Source organism: Euphorbia lathyris, chromosome 1 (assembly GCF_963576675.1).
Source record: "Euphorbia lathyris chromosome 1, ddEupLath1.1, whole genome shotgun sequence".
Classification (NCBI taxonomy): Eukaryota; Viridiplantae; Streptophyta; class Magnoliopsida; order Malpighiales; family Euphorbiaceae; genus Euphorbia; species Euphorbia lathyris.
Genome location: NC_088910.1, coordinates 123,640,451 through 123,650,672, shown reverse-complemented (window position 1 = coordinate 123,650,672; position 10,222 = coordinate 123,640,451).

The window sequence follows — 10,222 nt, the reverse complement described above, 5'->3', positions numbered from 1 at the left end:
AAAAGCTTGAAGTAACCTACGAAGGTACAAGTAAGGTCAAAGAGTCAAAGGTGAACCAACATATGAGATGATACGAGATGTTCGAGATGAACGACGATGAGGACATCTCCGGAATGAACGCTAGATTCACCAACATCATAAATGAGCTAAAAAGGATCGGCAAGAACTTCACTGAAGAAGAGCAGGTGAAGAAAATCCTGAGAAGCTTACCAAAGAGTTGGCAAGCTAAGAAAACTGTCATGGAGGAAGCTCAAGACTTGACCACATATAAATATGACGAGCTAATCGGATCTCTGCTGACTCATGAGATCTCTATGAAAAATTTTGAAGCAAAAGAAAAGTCAGAAGACAAGAAACAAAAATCACTTGTCATGAAAGCTGACTCAACCGAAGCTGATTCATCGGACGATGAGGAAATGGCCATGTTCACAAGGAAGATGAAGAAGCTGTTCAGAAAGAATGAAAAGAACAGCAAGAGGTCATTCAGAAGAGGAGACATGTACAAAGATGAGTCCAGTGATAAATTCAAAAAGGACAGCTCCAAATCTGTCACATGCTTTGAGTGTCATCAAACTGGGCACATCAAGTTAAGCTGCCCTAATCTGAAGAAGGACAAGAAGGGAAGCAAAAAGGCAATGGTGGCCACATGGAGTGATAGTGATGAGTCAACCTCATCTGAAGCTGATGCAAATGAAATGGCAAATATATGTTTCATGGCCGATGATGCTGACTGCACTTATTCTGAGCAAGCTGACCTCTCTGATGAAACTGGCCAGGAGGAACATAATAATGAGGTAACATCCTTACTTGTGCTTAGAACTGAAATGATAAACGCCCTGAGTGATTTATATAAGCTAACAAAAAAGTGCAATAAGAAAGTAAAGGCACTCAGCAGGCGGTGTGATGAGATTGAAGAAGTCAAGCTGAGTGACCTCCGATATCTCCTCCAAGACAACTCAACTTTGCATAGTAACATAGAACTTATGCACAAGTTTGTCTCGGAGGTCCAATCAGATTCAAAGAAACTGAAAAAGGATGTCACTTCCCTACAAAGCCAAATAAGAGGCTCAAATAAAAAATCCCATGATGAGTACTCAAGTACTAGTCAGCATAAACAGTTCACACAGTGTGACTGTTGCGGGAAAAAGGGGCACACAAGAGAAGTGTGTTGGTACAATAAGCGGACAGTCCAATGTGACTTCTGCGGAAAGAAAGGACATACCACTAAGGTATGTTAGCATGCTTAGCACAATAATGCTAACCACACTCAACATCACCCTCAAAGGGTAATTCATTGTGACTTCTGTGGTAAAAGTGGCCATACGATAAAAGTATGTCGTCGTAAATTAAAATATGACTTTGCACCTGTTTATGCTAACAAACGAGGACCCAAAAAGAATTGGGTACCTAAAGATGAATAGTCTAAAATGCAGGTGAGCCTGAGATGCGTGGAGAAATCAAAACTGTGGTACATAGACAGCGCATGCTCGAGGCACATGACTGGTGATGAAACTCAGTTCATCACACTACAGCTTAAACGAGGTGGAAGTGTAAGCTTTGGAGATAATAAGAAGGGTAAGATAGTCGGCTCAGGTACTATCGGAGGTAACCTAACTATTGAGTCAGTCTCCTTAGTTAAAGGTCTCAAATACAATCTGCTGAGTGTAGCTCAGTTTTGCAAGAGCGGCAGAAAGGTTGTATTTGATGATACTCAGTGTCAAATACTCGAGGGAAAAACAAATGAAGTGATTTTAACTGCCCCTCGTGTAGACAATGTATACATGCTGAGTCTAGAAAAACAGTTTTCTAAAAATATATGCTTAGTGTCTAAAGAGGATAACTTCTGGCTATGGCATAGAAGACTTGGTCATGTAAGCATGGACCTTCTTGCCAAACTAGCTAGAAAGCAACTAGTTGAGGGATTGCCCAAACTTAAATTTGAAAAAGATCAATTGTGTAATGCTTGTCAGCAAGGCAAACAAACTAAGAAGTCATTTCAAAGTAAAAATATTGTCTCAACCAAAAGACCATTGGAATTACTACACTTGGATATTTTCGGACCTGTCCAGCCACTCAGCTTGGGAGGTAAGAAATTTTCCTTACTCGGTACACTTGGATCATCTTGCTGAGTAGCAAGGATGAAACATTTGAGATGTTCACCACATTGATTAAGAAACTTGAAAATGACAAAGACCTAAGAGTAGCTCATATTAGAAGTGACAATGGTGGAGAATTCAAAAACCAACAGTTTGATGAATTCTGTGAAACCAGTTGTATTGACCACAATTTCTCTGCTCCTAGAACACCTCAATAAAATGGGGTTGTTGAAAGGAAGAACAGAACAATTGTCGAAATAGCTAGGACAATGCTGAGTGAAAATAGGCTTCCAAAGTATTTATGGGGTGAAGCTGTCCACACAGCATGCTACATTCTCAATAGGGCTTTAGTTAGACCTATTCTTAAGAAAACCCCATATGAACTTTGGAAAGGACGAAAGCCCAACATTGGCTACTTTCGTGCCTTTGGGTGTAAATGTTTTATACTCAACACAAAAGACAATCTTGCAAAATTTGATGCCAAAGCTGACGAAGCGATCTTTTTAGGGTACTCAACTAACAACAAAGCATATAGAGTGTATAATAAATGAACTCAGGTTGTAGAAGAGTCTGTCCATATTGAGTTCGATGAAGCTGACCCTGCAGGAAAGACAACTCAGCTCAATGAAGATGAACCAAGCTCAGCTTCCGCTGAACAAAATAGAGCTTCTGAGTCATCAATACAAGAGCTGACCAAAGGTAAGCAAGAAATTGAAATAACCTTTGCTGACCAGTCTATTCCTGTAGAGATTGTAGAAACACCTGTTCCAAACAACTCAGCATTGCCCAAAGAAATAAAAATCCCAAGAGGACATTCGAAGAAGTCCATTCTTGATGCTACTGACAACAAACTGATGACAACAGATCAGCTTAGGAAGTATCTCAGCAATGTTGCCTTCGTCTCAATACATGAGCCAAAGAATTTCGCTGATGCTGAGCACGATGAATATTGGATCAATGCTATGCAAGAAGAGCTTGATCAATTCACAAGAAATGAGGTATGGGATTTAGTACCTAGACCTAGGAATCAAAAGACCATAGGAACAAAGTGGGTTTTTAGAAATAAATTAGATGAGCTAGGCAATGTAGTCCGAAATAAAGCCCGACTTGTAGCCCAAGGCTATAGTCAGCAAGAGGGCATCGACTACGGTGAGACCTTTGCACCCGTTGCTAGGTTAGAGGCTATACATATACTGTGTGCATATGCTAGCTATATGAATTTTAAGTTATATCAAATGGATGTTAAAAGTGCTTTTCTTAATGGCTTTATAAATGAAGAGGTATATGTCAGTCGGCCTCCAGTGTTTGAAGATCCAAAATTTCCAAACCATGTTTATAAACTCAAAAAGGCCCTATATGGCCTAAAGCAAGCTCCAAGAGTTTGGTATAAGAGGTTGACCAACTTCCTGCTGACCAGGAATTATGTCAGAGGCCAAGCTGACACCACATTGTTCATTAAGAAAAAGGGTAAACATACCCTGCTGGCACAAATTTACATAGACGATATAATCTTTGGTGCTACTGACGAATCTTTGTGCAGAGAGTTTAGTAAACAGATGCAAACTGAGTTCGAGATGTCTATGATGGGAGAACTCAACTTCTTCCTTGGACTTCAAATCAAGCAAGGTAAGAACGACATCTTCATTAGTCAGTCCAAATACGCCAAAGAAATGCTAAAGAAATTCGATATGGAAGATTGTAAACCCATATCAACCCCAATGGGTACTGATACTGTCCTATGCAAAGATGAGAAAGGTAAATCTGTAGATAGCAAACTATATCGAGGTATGATTGGCTCTCTACTTTACCTTACCGCTAGTAGACCTGATATCCAGTACTCAGTATGTTATTGTGCAAGATATCAATCCGACCCCAGGGAATCTCACTTAGTAGCTGTAAAAAGAATTTTCAGATATTTGCAGAGCTCAGTTAATGCAGGTTTATGGTATCCAAATACAAGTGACTTCACACTGATTGGATATACTGATGCTGACTATGGACGAGATAAGCTAGAACGAAAAAGCACCTCAGGAGGATGCCAATTCCTAGGAAGCTGTCTGGTTTCGTGGTTTAGTAAGAAGCAGGCATCAGTAGCTTTGTCTACAACTGAAGCTGAGTACGTTGCTGCTGGAAGCTGTGTGGCCCAAGTCCTATGGATTAAGCAACAACTTGAGGATTATGGTGTCAAAATAAAAACAATAGAAGTCAATTGCGACAACAAGAGTGCCATTGACTTATCTAAGAATCCAATCCAACACAGCAGGATGAAGCATGTCAGCATAAGACATCACTTCATCAGAGATCATGTACTCAAGGGTGAGATCAAGCTGACCTACGTACCAACAGATGAACAGCTTGCGGATATCTTTACGAAGCCCTTGGCTCGTGAGCAATTTAACATACTACGGGAAGCTATCGGTATGTCTAATCCTCTTCAATAATTCTATGTGCTAAATTGAATGTTGAGTGATTACCATGCTGAGTGATTTGTGATAATTTAGTAACTACTGCATGCTGAGTTAAAAATAACATGAAATCACCCTAAGCTGAGTAGACATACATGCTGAGTGATTTTCCTAAGCTGAGTTACTAAGTCCACAAACAACTATCCTACGTAAAACTGACTACTCAGAATCACAAACGTTTGATATTCTTAATGCTGAGTAAAACCCATTTTAAAACATTAAATGCTAGCACACGCATTAATAGCCACCTAGGATAACGTCAACAATAATGAGAAAAACCATGCGCCGAACGTGTCATAAATGCTAGAATCTCTATCGGTTGATAATCTCGAGGTTAAACGGCTAATTCAACGAATAGGATCAATTAGCACCTCTATAAATAGTGGAAGTATCCCCACTTATCATTCTTTACACTCGAAATCCTTGGCATTCAAATCTTTCTCTCTGATATCCCAAATCCTCTTCAAGAATTCATAATCATGACGAAATCCCAAAATCCTTCCGGTGGTGGTAACAACAACGACCACACCGACGCAAACCCTAAGTCTCCTCCTCAACAAGGTCAGCATGACCAAACTCCAAACAAGAACCCCAAAACTGACCTCGCAACCTCTTCAAAGAAGAAGAAGAAGGACAAGCAGTCGAATGAGAAATTCTTCGTTAGGGTGTACCCAAGTGTCAAGAATCATGAGGTGCTCAGATGTCGTTGGTTCTCTCCAAGCTTCATAGCACATGAGCAACCATTCTGTGAGTGGATTGCGAAAAACAAATGGGCTGGACTCTTTTCGCTCGCTGGAAGAACCTATCCTAGGTTAGTACGTGAATTTTACTCCAACCTCTGTGTTGATAGAAGTGATGCTGACCATTTAGTAACTCACGTTAAAGGTAAGAAGCTCACCATTACCCCTTCCTATCTCGCAACCTTAATAAACCTTCCAAACACCGGAACAGAATTCAGGACCACTAAAGAAAAGCTTGACCACACGGTATCATTCTGTAAACCAGAAAGTCACAAAGGGGAAATACCCAGTACATGTATGGGTCAAAACCAAAAGATGGCTCACTATCTCCTCACTAACTTCATCTTTCCAAAAATCAACTCAGCATCATCAGCTTCAAATTTCGAACAGTGCTTCATTTGGCACATGCTGACCTACAGTCCCCTCAATATGCCCGTATTTCTGGTAGGAGCACTCCAACGAAGTACTATCAAGCTCAGGCTAGGTTCCCTTATAACCAGAATCCTAGAAGATCATCAAATTGACTTGATCAATGAAACAGAAACTGTGGGAACCGAAATCACAGCTGCCTTGCTGTTTGGGTTAGTATATGACCAACCTATCAAGCCCAAGAAGGGAAAAGGGGTCATCGAGGAAGCTCAGGAGGAAGCTAATGATGAGCAACCTCAGGAAGAAAATATCGATGTAGCCGAAGCTGCTGTCCAAACTAAGCGAGACAAGAAACGCAAAGCAATCCAAACCAGCTCAAAGGATGTTGATGTTGTCCCCAAGAAAATTCGGGTTGTCTCAAAGAGGAAGAAAGTTAATGCTGATCAGGGTAAGTCAGCAGAGAAAAGAAAGAGGCAAGATGAGCCTGATGAACCAGAAAGTGAGGAAACCCCTCTGAAGAAGAAGAAGAAGAGAACTTCTGAGCTGAGCCCAGCTGAAGCTGTCCCTCTTGGCTTTGCTGTCCCTGATGATTCTCACTTCATCAGAAGCTAAGAGATTGACCTTGAGCAAATTCCTGCTGATCAAGAAGCAGAAGAACAGAGCGACAATGAAGGTCAGCATGATCATAATGAGGATGTTGAGCAACATCAAGAAGCTTATGCTGAGCAAGAACAAACAGAAAATATTGAGGAAGTTGAAAGTCCAGCTGTACAGAATGAGACAGTTGATGATGAGCTCTCAGAACAAGAAATGGTCAATGAAGGACTCAACACTGATCTCAGTGTAGAATCATCTCTTGATTCCATTCCTGCTGACCCGTCTCCCCCAAAGACCAAAAATTTGAAAAGGCTTAAGAAGAAGGCCTACAGATCTCCAGTTATTGACCTCCTGGGAGATTCGCCTCTGAGGGATGAAATCACAGACCTTACAGAGACTCAATTTAAGTTCTTCTCATTGCATCCTGAGCCCTCTACACAGGAAAAAAAAGCCTCTGTTACTCATACAGAGCAACATGCCAAGACTCCAGAAAATCCAAACCAAGTTGAGCAAGAGCTCGAAGTCCTATATGCTCAAAGAGACATGCACGCTAAGGAAAATCCTGCTCAACCTGAGGTGCCTCTCCCTGCACCAACTCAAGTCCAAGTTGAGCAGGTAACTATCTATGCAGATCCACCTCTTTCCCATCCTATTTTGCAGGACATTGAGTAGTCAGCTCCTGCTGCTCATCAACATCAAAGTCCAGTTGCTGACCATACTGGCACTTCTACTCAAGGACAGCACCAAACACCTCCTCAATCAGGTGCTACTAGAATTCCGGCCTCTGAGATAAATCCTGAGGCATAATTTGCCTATCTTCATGCAACTGAGTCCGGACGTCGCATCATTGACTCAGCTCAACATCTTCTCCAGGACTTAAACAATTCTCATGCCAATGCTGCTGGGTCCGCAAATGCTGAATCTCAAGAGATTTCGTCTGTCACTCAGCTTCTCAATGAGATCAAGAATCTCAAGGATTTAGTAAGTGTCATGACCTCAGTCCAAACCCAGCAACCCAAGCAAGAATCCTTTGTCAAGCTGACTGAGCTGATATTGATGATGGTGAATCACATGAATTCACTTCAAGGACAGATCAATGCTTTACCAACAGTCAACATGGGCTACGTTACCTCTGCTGAGTTAGATCATTGTTTTACCAAGTTATCTTCTGAGCTGACTGGTACTCGTGACCTCCTCTCTTCATTTTCCCAATGTACAATGGATGAAATTAGTGAAGCTGTTAATGCGCCTCACGGCGTTCGCACCGCGAGACTCACTAAGGGATAAGTGTACCCCGTCGTTATAAAGTAATAAATTTCTGGTTAAGTCCAGTTTATCGTCCACAGGATTTATTTCTGCAAGTATCAAGTTACTTGGTTTCAGGTGTTATCTAGGCTTAGGGGGTTTTGAGTTGGTTTTTCTAAGTTAATCTACTCCTAGGTTGAATTATACTATTCCTAGCTAAGTTATCTGATTCTAACTAAGTTATTCTACGCCTAATTAAGTTACTCTACCCCTAATTAAGTTAAACTACTCCTAAGTGATCTTTTACCAATGCAATTATCCGAAGGAACATGAAGGGATACGATGATAATGAAAATAGATTGTTTAAGCAATTGAATTAAAACCTAAGTCACTTGTGTCCGAGGCGATTAACCCGGCCTATCCTCCTAAAGTCTCTAGTTCGTGATTCCCTTGTAAGGCAGAAACTAGCTCTAAGGCTCAGCAATTTGGGCTTAATCTTCTATAGGGCCGTCAATCCTATAGGCACTGACTAGGTCAGATTCAGCTCGCAATATGTGCCAACTTGATTTTGGGATTATCGAATGAGTTAAACCAATCAGACAAAGCGTAAGACAAAGATTAAAGTATTAAAACAATTGAATGAACAAGAACTATAATATATATCAAAGATGAAAGTATTGTCACGAAGTTACAATGAGCCTAGGATTCATAACATGTATCAGAGGCTAGACAGAATATAAAAGAAGAAAAATCCCTTTCAGGGAACCTGTCTACCAATACAGGTGTCTTCCTAGGACTTAAGGATGGAGCTTGAGCAATCCTCGATGAACGGAGCTTCGGAGGTGTCTTCAATGGAGGTTTGAAGGATATGGAGGAGGTGGAGAGGATTTCTCAAGATGAAAAGCTAAGAAAATTACAAAGATTAAAGATATCTAATTTACATTGGAAAAATCCTATTTATAGATGCGGCTCGGCCCCTTTTCTTGACCTATTTCGTGTCCTTATGCAGGTAGGAAGTCGTGGGGTCCATCGTGGCATCGTGGGGGCAGAATTGGTCTTTTTGACCAATTCCCGCATGTCTGCTCGCCGAGCAGGGCGAGCTGCTCGGCGAGCAGGCGCTGCTCGTCGCGAGCAGGCCTCTGCCGACCTGCTCGGCGAGCAGGCACGGCCTGCTCAGCGAGCTGTCTTGCCCGATACGCCTCCGCGTGTTTGCCGAACGCCAATCAACGTGTTCTTCGCCCGAATTTATCCCTGCGCATGCACAAAACTCCAGATAACGTTAGTCCAAAGGCTAAATTGACCCGCCAATCGCTTATGTGAGCAAACGCTTCGTTTGGTGCGACTTTTGACGGATCAATTAGCTTCAAAAGATAACGGAATTATTATATGCATGCCAATTTGGCCGTATTTGCCTAAATTGATCACAAAATTAGCCTAAACAACGAAAAGTAAATAAAACATTTCCAATTTCTAACTAACTCACACAAAAGCATTTAAATGCGAGAATTGCTCGCTTATTAACTAAATAACACTAAAACCCGTCCCAAAACCGTACCCAAAGATAGGGGTTTTTGACCCCTATCAGCTGTCTGATGGGGCGTGCGGTAGAGCTCTAAAAATATGTTGTGATGAGTGTGTTACAACTATGGATGTGATCTTTCTAAATGCTCTATCTCTACTAGACGCCACTACTTAGGGGCAAGTGTACCCCGTCGTATCAAGTAATAATCCGGTTAAGACCGGGTATCGAATCCACAGAATTTATAACTACAAGTATTAAACGACTCGGTTTTATATGTTATCTAAGCGGTGAATACTTTGAGTTGATTCGGGGAACAACTACAAACTACTCCTAACTACGGGTGAGACCAATTTATATAACAAAAACTCTACGCAATGATACGGATGGCGATAAGTTATAAATATGACAAACAATGACTCCAAATATATATACGGTTAATGATTTACTCTTGCAAAGACGACTACATGTAGTGTGACCGACCCGTGAAGTACTTAGACTACGTGGTTCCTAGTCAAGGCGTGTCTAATGCTTGGGACCAGAAATTAGGGCCCGTAAGTTCCGTGGCTTGTCAATTCCTACGGTTTCTAGAGCGTCACTTCCGGTAAGGCAACACCTATATGAATCCATAAAGATAGCCCGAATGGCATCGGAAATCGTGTTCTCCTACACAATAATCAATTACGAGTATCAAAACAAGCAATAAACATCAACACGTGTATAGAAACGGAAATTGCAGATCATATATTATAAATATGGAAAACGTAAATACGGAGTACAACCAAGCCTAGTACATAGGAAGAGTGCAAGCTAGTTAGCAAGTAAAAAGGGAAGAATCCACCCTCGGAACTAGCTAACCGGACTCAAGGCCGTCTCTTAGGACTTGGAGGTGGAGCTTTCGAGCTTGGTGAGCGGAGATGGAGCGGAACTTTGAGGGAACGCCGGAATCAACGAACAAGCTCTCAAGGTGGAAGAGTTTTGCTCTATAAATATAATCTCAAACCAAAATAACAAGAACTTAAACTATATTAACAATTGTATAACAAAAGCTGTAAGGTGTCTAAATGAGTGATAGTCACTCCTATTTATACACATCAAGCTAGGGTAGATTTGTAATTTCACAAAATACAAGCATGGAGGAACATGATTTTCTGCAGATTTCCCATGATACGCCTCGCGTATGGTGGAGTA